Source organism: Dufourea novaeangliae, unplaced genomic scaffold (genome assembly GCF_001272555.1).
Source record: "Dufourea novaeangliae isolate 0120121106 unplaced genomic scaffold, ASM127255v1 scaffold16, whole genome shotgun sequence".
Classification (NCBI taxonomy): Eukaryota; Metazoa; Arthropoda; class Insecta; order Hymenoptera; family Halictidae; genus Dufourea; species Dufourea novaeangliae.
In genome coordinates, this window is record NW_015373891.1 from 4,044,610 (window position 1) to 4,059,052 (window position 14,443).

The 14,443-nt window shown below is 38.2% G+C and overlaps 1 protein-coding gene across 1 annotated transcript in view; it reads left to right on the plus strand.

Annotated features, from left to right (window-relative positions):
• Window positions 1-5,362: 5,362 nt before the first annotated feature.
• Window positions 5,363-14,443, plus strand: part of LOC107187819 — a 57,799-nt gene continuing 48,718 nt past the window's right edge. Inside the window, exon 1 of the mRNA XM_015575996.1 lies at window positions 5,363-5,772. The gene's annotated coding sequence lies outside the window, so the exon portion shown is untranslated. The remainder of the gene's footprint in view (window positions 5,773-14,443) is intronic.

A 14,443-nucleotide genomic window follows, 5' to 3' on the forward strand; every position in this document is an offset into this window, starting at 1 on the left:
ACGAGATATTACCGAAAAATCTTGACCAATCAGAGCTCGAGTCTGCCGGCCGAGTTCCCGCGGTAATATTGTCCATTCGCTGCGATTGGCACCTAACGTAACCGCGGAAACTCGGCCGACAAACACGCGTCCTGATTGGTCGGGGTTTTCCGTTAATATCTCGTTAACAAAGCCTCGGATAACATTTTTGCTAAGGAAAAACTTGTTCCAAATCGCCTCACGGGTCTCCCATGTTAGGGACCTGCAACATTTTTGTTACACCTTGTATACGGAATTTATAAAACTGTAACAAAAAAAAATTAAAATACGGCCTACATCATAAAGTATTTTCGTCCAGCTAGATTCGCGAAATGGACCATTGTGGCATCGACGAGAAACAAAGAGAAAAGATCATCTAGAAATCGTACATAAGAAACTAAAAGAATAATCAAGATTACATTTCACGTGCAGCAATCCATTGTTCCAGACGTGTTGCGTCCTATTCCCGCGTGTTTATCAAGAAGGCACAGTTCGACATTTCCTGTACCAACGAAAACGAGTTTCAGCCTTTTCGCCTTCTTTCTCTCCCTCCTCCCCACCGTAGAATTCGCTTCCCGTACCTCGATTGACGCAATTGTTCCTTTCTTATCCGTCTCGTTCGCCGCATCATTCGATACCGGTCGCATAATGCAACCGAGTTGTTCTTGATTTCCACGAAAACGAGACAAACCTTAGACTCCCACGACCTCCCGTCAGACAAGTTCCTCCGTATTTCTGTCGGCTCGTTTCTTTTTTCACAAGATCTTTCGCCTCGTATTTTTAGATTCGCCTATGCGTTCCGCACGATAGGCAAAAAAAAAATCAGAATTTTCGACTCGATCACGTGGAACTGGGCTGGAATCCCCGTTGTTAATAAGATTACCACCTGTGGCCGATGAAGAAGAGAATACACGGGTTTCTTCGTTGGGGATAGACCCGAAAAAACAGAATCCAAAGACCTACATTCGTTTTCTATGGCCCTGCCAACTGCTTCTCGGACGAATATTTACTACAGACTACAGCTTCCAGTCGTGTATTTCGCCTGGTATCCGGGAGACATTAGGCAGAAATGATTGCTGTTCCTTTCGAGATTTGTCCTCCGTGGTAACCCGAAGCCGGGACTATGTCTGACAGATTTATAGAGATGGAAGGGAACGTGGAATATTAGTCCAGTTTGTAGGATCTATAGGCGATTTTTTCAACTAACCTACCATTGTGGGACGGAAATTATAGAACCAGTTTGTTAGACGCGAAAGCTTTTATTAAAAAGATTTAATAGGAATTTATGGGACAACATATGGATCAGTGGCACAGCAACGAAACTGTAGAAAGTAAAATCTAGAGCCATAGGAAACCCAAAGTACCTTCAGGATTCACCAAGTACATGTTAATTACACGTGGACTACGGTTAATTATTCTGGCGAGCTCCTTATTAGAGTTCTTCGAAAGCCTGAATTTTTCCAATTTCTTCAAAAGTTAAACGCTTTCCACTCGAATTTTTGACCAATCGGCACAACGAAACAATTCAGTAGCAAGCAACATATCAAAAAAACTGTTGCCAAATTTCTTCAAAAGTTAAACGCTTTCCACTCGAAGTTTTGACCAATCGGCACAACGAAACAATTCAGTAGCAAGCAACATATCAAAAAAACTGTTGCTGTTCCTTCAAAATCGAAAAATTGATTAGTGAGGGCAAATAGTTGTCGCATGCCTATATTCGTCGAAAGTAATAGAAAATTCTTAAAAGACGTACAGTCTGCAGTAAAAAATTGGAATTTAGGTGAACCGTTTATTAGCAAAAAAAAAGGCAATTACCTCACACAGTTTTACCAATATACCTACCTGGATGAGGTCGAACAGTTGTCGTGTACTAGGGTGATTCTTGAAAACTAATTCATTAATCTCACGTAGCAGTCTATTTTGTTTGTCCCTTTCAGAGGCATTAACAAAATAGAAAAAACAAATAATATATATGAATTAATATTAGTTCGAGAGGCCAGATGTAGTGTTAACTAATTATGTCGCAATCTTCTTAAGTTGTGGATTCTGCAAGAGCACGAAAATTGCCGACACTGCGGAGTGTATCAATAATTATGAATCATCGTTCTATATCTATACAAAAGGAAAAATGTTTAGCTGCCCTATTCTAACTTCCCCTGTAATTCTAGTGCAGGGTATTTGGTGTGTCTATTTCAGGAAAAAGAATCAATCCCACGAGTGTCTCTGATAAATTCGATTTTTCTATTTCTGTCCAATCAGAGTCGCGGAATGGACCAATTGTGGGACGTCTCGATCGTTCCGATCTGCGCGCAAATTCACCCGGCGGAAACGCTCGATCCATCTGCCGTTGTCCAAAGAAGAAGAGTCCCTTTGAACCACCTCCTGGAACTGGTTCGCACGGTTTTTCATTCGTAGCGGCGGTTTAATGGAGAGAAGTTCTTGTTTCGCACGCTCGTTACAACGGGCCCAGGCGGCGGTGTTCCTTCGTCCTGTTGCTCGTGGTTGGTATCGGTTATCCTGGCGAGATAAGGAGCCACGGTGACTGCGTGAGTCGCGACGAAAGTGAGAGGAAAGGGGGAACGGTTCGTGGGAGATCGTTGCACCAAGAAGATGAAGAAACGGTACAATCGGGGTCGGAGATTTTTGCTCTCCAAGGACGTTTAGTGGTTGTTCCTACCGCGTAACTTGGCTTCCTTGCTTCTTTGAACTTTATCTTCGCGTTACTATGGTAGCCTGAGAAGAGAAAATAAGGTATAAAACGAGCTAGAAGATGTCTTAGATATTTATTTGTACTGTAATGAGGCGATTCTTGTATTGGTAGTAATTTTTTGTATGATTCGTGGGTCGTAGAGAGAACTTGGGTGGATATTCTGTAAATCTCTTATAGGAAATTGATACAGTAACTCGAGTTTTTGTCCCTTTGGCGTGTCGATGAAACGATGGGGAAAGTGCGTACGAGTTACAGGATGGACGTACATGGAAGTATGAAGATAATTATGGTGAGCGATAATAAATATTAATTGTCAGAGTATACTAAACACAAATGATAACTAGTGACAGTTATAATATTTTAGACATGGTTGCTATTTCATTTCAAAATCATTTCATTCTTATTGGAAAACCCTTTACATGCATAAAAACCGCAGTCTAGGGATTAGGTAAACAATTAAGAAACACGGTGTAGTTACCGAGCTACGAAAACCGCAGGAACTTTCTGGACTGCCTAATAACAACAACGGTTCTAGTTTCTCATTAACTGTCTTCAGTGAACCATGTCGGCGTTACAACGGGTCAGTCGATCGACCTGTTGGCGACAAGCCGCGAGCGCTTGCTATACACATATCGGCTGTTCAGCAGCGTTGACGTTTACATTGCATAGAAATATGATTCATCGGAATACATCGGCAAAGTACGTCTAATTACCTCGGTTCCGGACTTAATTAATAATCTAGAGTTAATCGAATAAATCATTCAACCGCAATCACGACGAAACAGCAATACTTACAGAATTTTCTACTGCATTTTCTTCAGAGTCATTTGTCGGAGTGTCCTCGAAAGGAAGAATTGTTAAGCTCGAACGACGACGTTTCAATTTAGATCGAGCGATAATGTAGATTAAGTTCATTTCAATTTTCAATCATGGAAAATTCACGCGTTCGTTTAAACGCGTTGCAATTTGCAATTTACACGCGAGTTCTTCGAACTGTGTTTCACCTTGAGGATACGTCAGGTTGCAATTTCTACCTGGCGGGACGTTCCAATTTACATAGAAAAATAATTGTTCGAGCGACTACACGGAATCCCCGTGGTGGACCCTTGTCTCGACTCGTTTTTTTCTCTCAGGAGGTCGACCTTTTTTATCTCTTCCTAGCACATTATTCAGCATCCTTCCTAGGAGACCGGTAATTTTGTGGATTCTCGGGTTACGTTATTAAAATATCTAGTTTTTCGATCTATCTGTAATTGTAGAAAATTTTCAGAGTATCTTTTCAATATCCTTCACCCTGTATATGTGTACATATACATACTTTTTACCTTGAATATCCCCTGAATTATGATGGTAAGAAACAAATTTTTACATAAAATTGATTTTGTATTAAACGGACTATCATATATGATGACACAAATCTGAATAACTTGTATTCGAAAAATATTTTTCTTGCCTCTACAATTTTAAAAAGGTATTCTAGGTAGTAGAGTTTTATTGGTCCATTTTGTATATAATATTGCAGTGCCGAAGCAAAACAGAATCTGTGTATCCAGCGTTGTTATAGGAACGTTCGAAGATAAACGACACTCCTACGATTTATGTACTAGTGTGTCGTAACCATTCGAAGATATGTTCAGTAACTGTCAACATTCAAAGGTCACTCAATGGCTAAATAGTTAAATTAGTATTGAAAAAATGCAATATTCAAGAGGGTCACAAAATACATTCTCGTTTATAAGTATTAGGACATTCGTCAAACATGAGATAAATCTAATGAAGCATTACGAAATTGTTGACGGTCTAGAATAAATATTATCTACAGGATTTAATGCAAAATAATTCGAGTGGACTAAAAATATATCATTTCTATCAGGTCCAACTGTCCTACTACTGACGAACAGCAGTGTATTTAATTCCAAAACTAAATAAAAATCGCAGTTTCAATAATACAGGATTCAGTACTTAATTGCTCCCACATAAAACAACAGAAAGTGTGAGTTCCATCAGGTTCTGTCCCTTTTTATTTCAAATAATCAAGCAAACCCCGTTTATTCTTCGAATTGTCCCCTTCCTAAAATCCACAGCGTAAGTCACGATCTTAAAACAAACAGAAACACGTCACCTTAGCACTGTTCCGAGTCACGGGTCTCCGAGGATCCTGCTCCTCGAGTTGCCTCCGGGCCGGGACAACTTTTGCTTTCGATCCACGGCGAAGGTCGACCAACATCCAAAACAAAAAGAAAAAAAAAATTACCAAACAACAAGGCGTGCAACAAAACGTTGAATTATCGGTGATCCAGGGGGGGGGGTCATTTCGGATCGTCGGGGAACACGCGCGCGACCGTTTGTGTGTGTGTGTGTACATATATACGAGAGAGAGCCTATAAATACATATTCACGAGCGGATGTTGAGGCATTGTTAAGGTCCACGTGGTCGTGGATCACGGTGGTGGGCAACAGTCGGCCTCCGACCGTCGTCGCGTCGTTCCAAGTGTGCATTAAACGTGAGAGACCCCGGTGTTGTGGCTGTCTCGGCCGCGTGAACGGGGAACAAGAAAACCAGGGAAGATCGGAGAACCGAAAGGAACAAAACCAGGTGTCTGGGGGGCCCCATTTTACAGAGTGTTGTTACCTTTACCGGTGTGCTGTCGTGGAGAGGGCACGGTTCGCCCAGGATCTGGCAGGATTACGAACGATCGACGGGGATAATACCACCGGTGTTTTTGTTGTTGTGGATCATCGACAGTTTGGAACACCAATGTGACAATTTCGAGTGATCTACCAGTGGCAATTGTTGGGCTGGTGATCGATGGGATTTAACGTTCTTTAATAATCGTGGTGGACGTTCAGGGTTTGGTGGTCGCAGTTTCATAAGTTTATGACCTGGTGAAGGCTCAATGAAGCTTTAGTGACGTTTGCAAACAGTGTGTATGTGGGTGTGTGTGTGTGTTTGTGTGTGTGTGTGTGTGTGTCGGGTTTAGTTACACGGCTATAAGACGAAAGCTGATCTTCATCGATCTGGAGCGGGACTATACGAAGACGACGTAAGTGATCGTGATTATCTTAGGAGTCTCGACCGGTGTTTATCGTCTTTCGAGCGGAGCATTGGTGGATGACGTGTAGTTTGTCGGTAATTAGACGTCGATGTGATCAATAGACTACAGATTTTATGAATTTATAGCGTTTCTAAGTGTCGGAAATTCAGTACAGCATGAATTCTGATCAATTTTTGGGGAGTTTTCATTTTACGTGAGAGTTGATAGAATCTTTGATGCAGTAAAGAAATTTCTGATTGTTTCTATGTAGTTTCCGTAAATAAATCTTTAAAAACTGATATCTGCGTAAAAATTCGCAGTCTAGCGATCAATCTTGGTGGACGGTGATAAGGAGGAGGATATTTTTGTATGTAATTGTAAGAATGATTAGTGGAATTTGTGGAGCTAGTTATGGTTTAGGAATGTATTAGTAGCTGTGGGTAAGGTGGTTGTAAGCAGAGTTAGGACGCGGGTCTTGTTGTCAGTTGTGTGTATTCACAATGAGGTATAATGAAAAACGGTAATACACGATATAGGAACTTTTTTTTGATAGATGATGTTTTGTTTTAAGTGTTTATATGTGTTCTTTATATTTAATATTCTGTATTGTAAACACCCTGTAAATTGGTCCCTATGGGATTAGACCCCTGACTGGATAAAGTAATAGCCGGTTAATCTGACAATATAATGTCAAATATCATTTATAAAGTTAATATAAATAAAACCTAAAACTAATAACTTAATTGCGGATTTTATGCATTTGTATCATAGAGGATACTCTAGAATTTAGTATAGTCAAGAGTGATGAGTTTGAAGAGGTTTTTATTTTATTTGAAATGTGGCAGAATAGTAAGTAAAGTAAACAAATCCTTCAATTCCAGTTCTTGCAAAGTAGCCCATGAGAATTTATGTCTGCATAGACATTTGCTGACTACTAATAACGATTTTGAACAACGTCCGATATGTTAAACAGTACATTTAACGTTACACGCGTTATATTCAAAATACCTAGTGAATTTCGTATGTATTTGAAAATTAAATTCAAAGAGTGGTATCAATTGTTTTCACGCTGCGTCTCTTAACAAAAATGTGTCCAGTTGCAGCGGAAAAATTCCATCAAAGAGTTAGGAAATTTTAATTAATTTACTTAGTCAACAAAAACGAATTATGAAAAGAAAATAATGATAGAGTAAATACAAAAGAATAAAATATTACCCTCAATTCTCTGGTGATCATCTCTAATCTGTAATCGAAAAAATCGTGCAGCTACTAAATAACGGTTTTTTCTACTTGAGAGGTGCGGCTTTTCAACTGTTTCACGAGTTGGTTTCATTCTTTCATTTTATTTCATTCATCAGTTTCACTAGGTCATCGATCGAACCCATCTATCAGCTGGGAATCGGATGTCCCAGTAGTATAACTCATCGCGCCAGACGTATTTTGTTCTTTACGCTCATTGAACGGGCCAGATGATTGATATGCTTTCTCAGCTTCGTTTTTCAGTGACCTATGCTTTCCTTATTTTTTTGGCTCTTGATTCTTCTATTTAACCCTTAACTGGCTAAGTGGGTTCCGAGGAGCTCCATGAATATTTTTAGAATATTTCATTTAAATAGTCATTTAAAAAGATGCTTATTTATTTCGATGCTTTCTTACAGGAGAATAAACAATTTGATTTGTGCACAGTAAGGTATTTCACGCGTATTTTGCCTATATCTTCACCAATTAATAACATGGAAACAAAGCCTCGAACGCAATTTCGTCGTTCTTGACTACCATGTCAGTTTGGCATCTAGAATCCAGTCTGTGAAAGTGGTCCACACATTTATTAAGACTCTGTACACGACATAACCGGTCAAAGGGTTAACCGCAGCGCGTCGGGAGTTAAAATCGTCGAAGCGGGAACGATTTTTCAATGCGGGCAGTTCGTCTGGCGCACCATCGACGGAATATCTTCACCCGTGGATATTATTCCGTTCTTGTATCGTCCTGCTTGCAATTCAATCGTGGCTGGCTTCTCTGTGCCATTGGGTATGCATAAAGCGCGAGTTTCTCGTGGAACGACGATGTTGTCGACGTTTAGAAAATTCGATTCCGCTCGTTCCTCTTCCCTCGGCACTCCGCGGCATGAACGAGAGCCCCCCACTGTTCGTCTTTTTGGAGAACAGGAGGAACACGGTGCTCGTAGAGAAAGAGGGAGCGTTCGCCACGGCGTCGCTGCGCTCTCGAGGATTCTCCTTTTTTTTTTCTTGCTTCTTCTTCTTCTTCTTCTTCTTCCTTCTCTCGTCTCTGTGTCTATCGGCAAGGGCCACGGCAGGCGATGGGGCATCGGGAAACTTGCTCGACCAGCTGCGGATCCCCTGCAATCTGTTTCGACTTCCGAGAAAAGCTGTGTCGATGCTGATTGCTTCCATGTCATCGGCCGATGGGGCGAAAAAGGGTCGTCGTTAGCTACTCCGAACCTCTAAACACGGCGAGGATCTATTGTTTACTCCGTAGTCGGCGCTTTAAGGTTTTTTTATTTTACAAGGTGATCTCGTGAGAACGTAAGACTTGGATGAATCGATTTATTCGTATGCGTTATCGTTGGACAATGCGGAATATTCTTTGCTCATTAGCTCGTTGAATGGAACATTGGTATATTTTCTTGGGTTAATTTTTCAGTGGAGTTTTACTTTCTTCTATTTATTTGGCTATTGGTTTTTCTATTTAACCCTTAACTGGTCAAGTGGTGTATGAGAAATACTATGAATATTTTTAGAATATTTTATTTTTATTTAATAGTCATTTAAAGAGATGTCTATTTACTTCGGTGACTACATTGACAAGATTCCATTGTTGGTTTCATATTCCTTGTTGACACTAGAACTACCAGCATTAAATTTATGCTAAGTTAAATTGTGTAATTTATTAATATGTGTATTGTATAATACAATACAGCTTAGTACAGTATAATATAAAGTGTGTAAAGAATTAAAGGTCAACATAAACTTCGATAAAAGTATCTTTAGGATTTCGGTAATTGTAAAATAAAAAATTTAAAATCTGTCATTTTAACGGGTTCGATAGTTTTAGTGTTGAACGAGTTTGTCACCAAATCATCGTACAAGGATACTACTAGATTCAACACAGACAATCATTCTACAGTAACGCAGAAGGGAGGGGCATTAATTACAGTTATTTCTTGTCTCATCTCACGACTAGTAGACTTTGAGCAGCGTTCTCGATGAATCTCTCACGCCGATAAAAACTGTTTTGATACCAGGAGGCAGTTTGATCTAGAATCGATCGTAAGATTTTCTATTTGTCACGCGATCCCGATAGCCGTAGGTCGGTTCGGTGTTTTCGATTTCGCTTTCCATCAAGCAAATTGCGGATCGTCCGCGGCGGCGGAATGAGACGCGATTGATCGCGCGAACGACGTTGACGTTGAATAATGTTGATTCGACGTGGATTCCAGGTTTTCCTTGTTCGGCAAAGATTGATCTCCGTTTCAGTTTTTGCCGTTCGTTTATGAATGGTCGAGCGAGAATTGTGTTTCGACGAGAAGGAGGCTGCGGTTATCCAGTAAAATGCGGAAGTGGGAGAGGCGGTTTGAATTTCGTTTGGCCAGCTCTGGTGTTTGGAATTATTGTGCCTCGAGGATTGTACAATAGTCGGTGGAATGTCCTCGATTATTATTAGGAAACGTTGGAAACAGTTAAACGTGGACGGTCATTTCTTTAATCTTTGTTTAGAGGAAAGCTAGGCAATACTCGAGTATGTACACGGAATTATTTATCTAATTTTTGGGGAAACGAAAGATTTAATTAATTTTTTATCCTTTTCTTACTATGAACTGGTTATTTTTTCTGTTTTGCTGTTCGATAGATAGTTGATATAGTTAGCCTTGAATGGTTATTTTCCAACCCTTTGCCTGACGATTTTTTCGACGACTGCACAATCAAGAATTATTTTTTCGTTAATAATTTCCTAGATACAAAAAGAATTCTAGTCTTATGGCGACTGTAACATTCACTCTAAATCTTATATGTTAATACCAGTGAAACAGTATTTCACTTTGACTTAAAGAAAACGAATTATATGAATATTTATTGAACACAGTTGAATACAGAAAATCAAATCAAATCAAGAACCATTCCTGTTAATGCGAATATTCAATGAATATTCGGTATATAATTAACAAAATCTGGTAATCATCGAACGTCAGGATTATTCGGTTGGATAATTTATTCAAGCAGAATCGTGGTCATCGTAACGTGAAAGTATACGCGATGTGTCAATAAATACAAACATATTGGATCACGTTTTTCATCGAAGTTTTCTCCTAGCGTGAAAATCGATAAGTTACGTTAACAGTAATTAAATTATAATCAGATCGCGTAATCACCACCTGAAGTACACACATCATAGCGTATTTCCATGGTATCGGATGAATGCAGAAATAAGGGCCCCAACGTTTAATTTTAGCAATACCGATATCAAATATATCATTATAAATTATAAATAATAAGAATAACCATTATATTAAATATTATTCTGCAATTTGTAATAAATAATTGTAGTCACAATTTATACATAATACAATTATTACAGTAGGACGATGTAGGACTTTGATTAGAATGAGTTTAACAGTGCAAAAGATTGCGAATACGAGTCCTAAAGAAAAATTAACGATAGAAATTAACCAAATGAAGCTATTCAGATGAGCAAAAGACAGCACAAAATGATAGTTTTATTTATTAAAAAATAGTAGCATTCTTATATCGGCAATATACTGTATTCGAACACTTATCTACTATAAGTGTGAAGTTTCAGGGTTACTGATGATTTTCAACGTAAACATAACGTTCAATGTTTCTACGTGCATCAAACACCTCCAGGATATACACAACAGGATATTCTTTCATCGGGTTCAAAGTTCAACAAAGAATTTTTTCCGTCGCAAGAATAGCTTCCACGTTAGTCATTGGTACCTTGTCGATCCTTCTTATTTTTTTCTGAAAGACTCAGTCGCGATATTCGTTTCCTCTGAAATGTGTCTTTTTTTTTTTTTTCTCTATTCGTTGTCCTGCGTTGGTCGCGATCGAGAAGTAGCCAAGGATTTCGCAAACGGATCCACGATACCGGCGATTACGCGAAATGACAGTGCCGAGATGGTATTTCCAAATCAATAATTATTTCGCATCTTCGTAATCTTGAACCCGAATAATGACGGGTATGCGAAACGAGCTGGCACGCTGGTGTGTGTGCGCGGTTGCGTTCGAGCGTCGATTTCGAGGCCGAACGGCGAACCGCGGGACCGTTTCGAATGGTCGCGGATCGGGACAAAATGTCCCTTCTGAAACGGTCCATGGAACTCTGTTTTTTATCCGTTATGCAACGAATGTTAGATCGTGCCAAATTGAAATTCATATTTTTGTATGTCGGTGGTAATGCTAGAATTATCAAAGCAATCAAAATGACACGTTAGTACTTTTTTGTAACGATTATTAAAATGTTACAACGATGCATTGTCTGAGATCTGTCGTCAGTTATATAGCAATATGAAAGTGAAGAGATTAGTTAATTTATGAATTTGCATGGTTTCAAAGGTGTTTTACGTGTTTATCGATCCGATAGAAATAGATGAATGTTTATCGTCGGTAGTTCTAGTGTTAATTGTATTATATTGATGTAGAAATACCATTTTCATTGCAATTGATCTTTTTTATTTATATGCAACTGATATTTAATGTATTGGTAGGAAAAGGATACTTAAAACTTCTTTGGTGAGAATGAAATTTGAGAAGAATAAATGTGTCAAAACTATAGGTTAATAAGAGATTTATATTCTATTGTTGCATAAGTATCGTTTGTATTGCAACTGATCTTCTTTGCTTATCATGCAGCTGTTATTTACTTAGTGAGGTATTGAAACCTTCTTTTGCGATGATGATATTGGCGAATCTATTAAAACTATACGTAACATCTATGTTAATAACAGATCTAAGAAGTCGTAATAGCGTGCTGCGATGGCAAACACACAAGGTACAATAATGAGAAGTTATACTTAAACACATGTTTGCTGAAGTAACCTTTTATGCTGATTCTTCTTACCATACATGAAATACATACTTCGTAGTTTTTTTATTCGCATTTATTATTGTCCCGATTTTATATAAATCGATTCCTGATAAATCGACTATTGCTACAAAATTTATAATGCCAGAAATATAGTCTTGTATAACTTCCATTCTTTGAATTAGCTTCTAAAATTATGACTTTGCGAAACCATTCGCGGTTTAGTAATTAAGGAAGTACATTTTATTACATAATGTAGTAACTACAAGTGTAAAAGACGAGGTAGAGAAACAGAAATTGAAATATATTACTAACTCAATAAATGCTTATTTCACACTTAAAACTACCATCGTTGAATAGATACGAAATTTAATTGCCAAACTTGTAATTTCGTCTAAAATTTTTTTTATTGTACACATGGCCAAATATTTTTGCGAGCTCTTCTCAATTTCCGAGACTCGGGTGTCACAAAATCTCGTGAAATCGGTTTCATCTGGTCTGTCCAACAAAAAGGGCGAGAAAAGGGTCAAGTTTTTAAAAACAGCACCTCGTCGTTGAGCCAGTTTTTCGTTTCAAGATCCAAAACAGAGCAATTAATAATCCTGACCGACCTTCGCCGGGTATTTTAATTTCATAATTCAAGCGGCACGCCGGGAAATCGAGAAACCAATCGAGAGCGCGGAAAAGAGTAGGAGGAATCGATGGAGCACTGTACGATCCGTGCTTTAATTTCATAATTGAAACAAAACGCGAGGCGAAAGAGCGACGTCCGGAGAAAATTGATAAATAAATCAGTCCGCGGCGTTTTTTGCCGAGCCGTTGCGAGGTTGCTTGCAAAATATGCGATAAATGATTTATCCGCGTGGACAACGTTATCTGTTTAATAAATGATCGTCGGTGGATAAATTATAGAAGCTTTGTATAACAACGAAAGAAATTATTTTATGTTTGTTTCATCGCATTTGTTCAATTTATTTTCGATGTATGTACGTTCTGTTGCTAAGCATCAGATTGGCTTTTACCTTCATTTCGACTAATATACTTATTGGAAATCGTGATCAAATACGTAGAATGAATTCTCAATGATAAAAGGGAACGTAATGCAGAAAATGTTTAAACATATCGAACACTCTTTTCGGTGACAATTTGAAGATGTGCACGATATGTGCAAGAGGTAAATTTGCGACAAATACACTGCGAATTTCATTAATCAAATGAAGAAACATGACTTTTTTTTTAAACCAGGACTACCATCGTTGAATGTACACTAAAATAAATAGAATAATACATTGATTGGTACAATACCACGTTGATAATATAATATAACACAATATAGTATAATGTCAAATGTATAATAAATCAAAAGTCAACGTACCTATATTCCAACGAAAGCATCTTAATGATTTCAAAAATTGTAAAGTAAGTTCGATGTTTTCGTACTATATTCAAAAATTAACGTCGAAAATCATAGAAGATGATTCCTCCGAAAATAGTCGTGATACTCTTGTATAAACTGTCAATTTTTACGTAAATTTATATTTTATAGAGAAACTTCGAGAAATTGAAGTGAAATAGATTGTTTCGAGGATTTATACATACGCTGTAAGTCCATATAGACACAGAATCTACTCACTGAGATTGTATTGTCCAGCATCAGTGGATCGATTTTGTTCGTCCGCGAAAACAATCCGCTCGTTTCATTGTTCTGTTTTTTCCGCAATAGATCCTGGCAGAACACGCGACAGAGTGAAGCGCATTTCCGGTGGCCGGTGTATCGACAAACACGCTTGTTACGTTCCGCAAATATTTGTTCTGCCCTCTGCGGTGCATCGAACCGTACGGTTTCGTCGTTCGATTCTGTATCATGGATCACGACTAGTTCGTCCAGTGGCATCGCCACGGGATTTCTTCTTTGTGTGGTTTCGAAAGACGGTGGAAAATTGATCGTCCGAGTCTGGAAAAAAAGGAGAAATTGACGTGTGCGGTGAAATGGACGGATTATTATTGATATCGCTGTGTACAGTGTAAGAGACAAGATTATTAGAGGATTAGAACGTAAGAGATAAATGTTTTTATCATAATAATCGTATTTAAATAATAGAGAAAAAAGACATTAAATTACTGTTCAGATAATAATATACGTAGTTGTCAAGGTTTAAAGCATTAACATTTACAGAATAGAAGTTACAGTTCTAGAGAAGGATTATGATCGTCTGATAGAAACTACTTTATGTTTTGGGTTCGTGTAATAATGATTAGTAACATGTTGTAGCAGACAACTTTCAACTATAAATCTACTCTTATTATAAGTAACTGAATATTCATTTAATAAAAAATGGTGATCGTTACAATTTCAATAGTTGAATAGAATTCTCTCAACTTGTTCTTCATTGTACCTTTATGGATCGATGACACCACTGCATCAATAGATCCATTAGTCGATCTCGTGCATGCGTAAAGTGTAATATTTGTTTTCCTGAGAATTGTATAGTAGAGTTGTGCATGTAAAAATTTATATTCTTCGTCTCATCTGAAAGTTTGACGGAAAATCCTTTGGGCATCTTTGGTCACCTCACTCCACCATTTTGGTAATTTTCACCCTTCTGGTCATTATTTA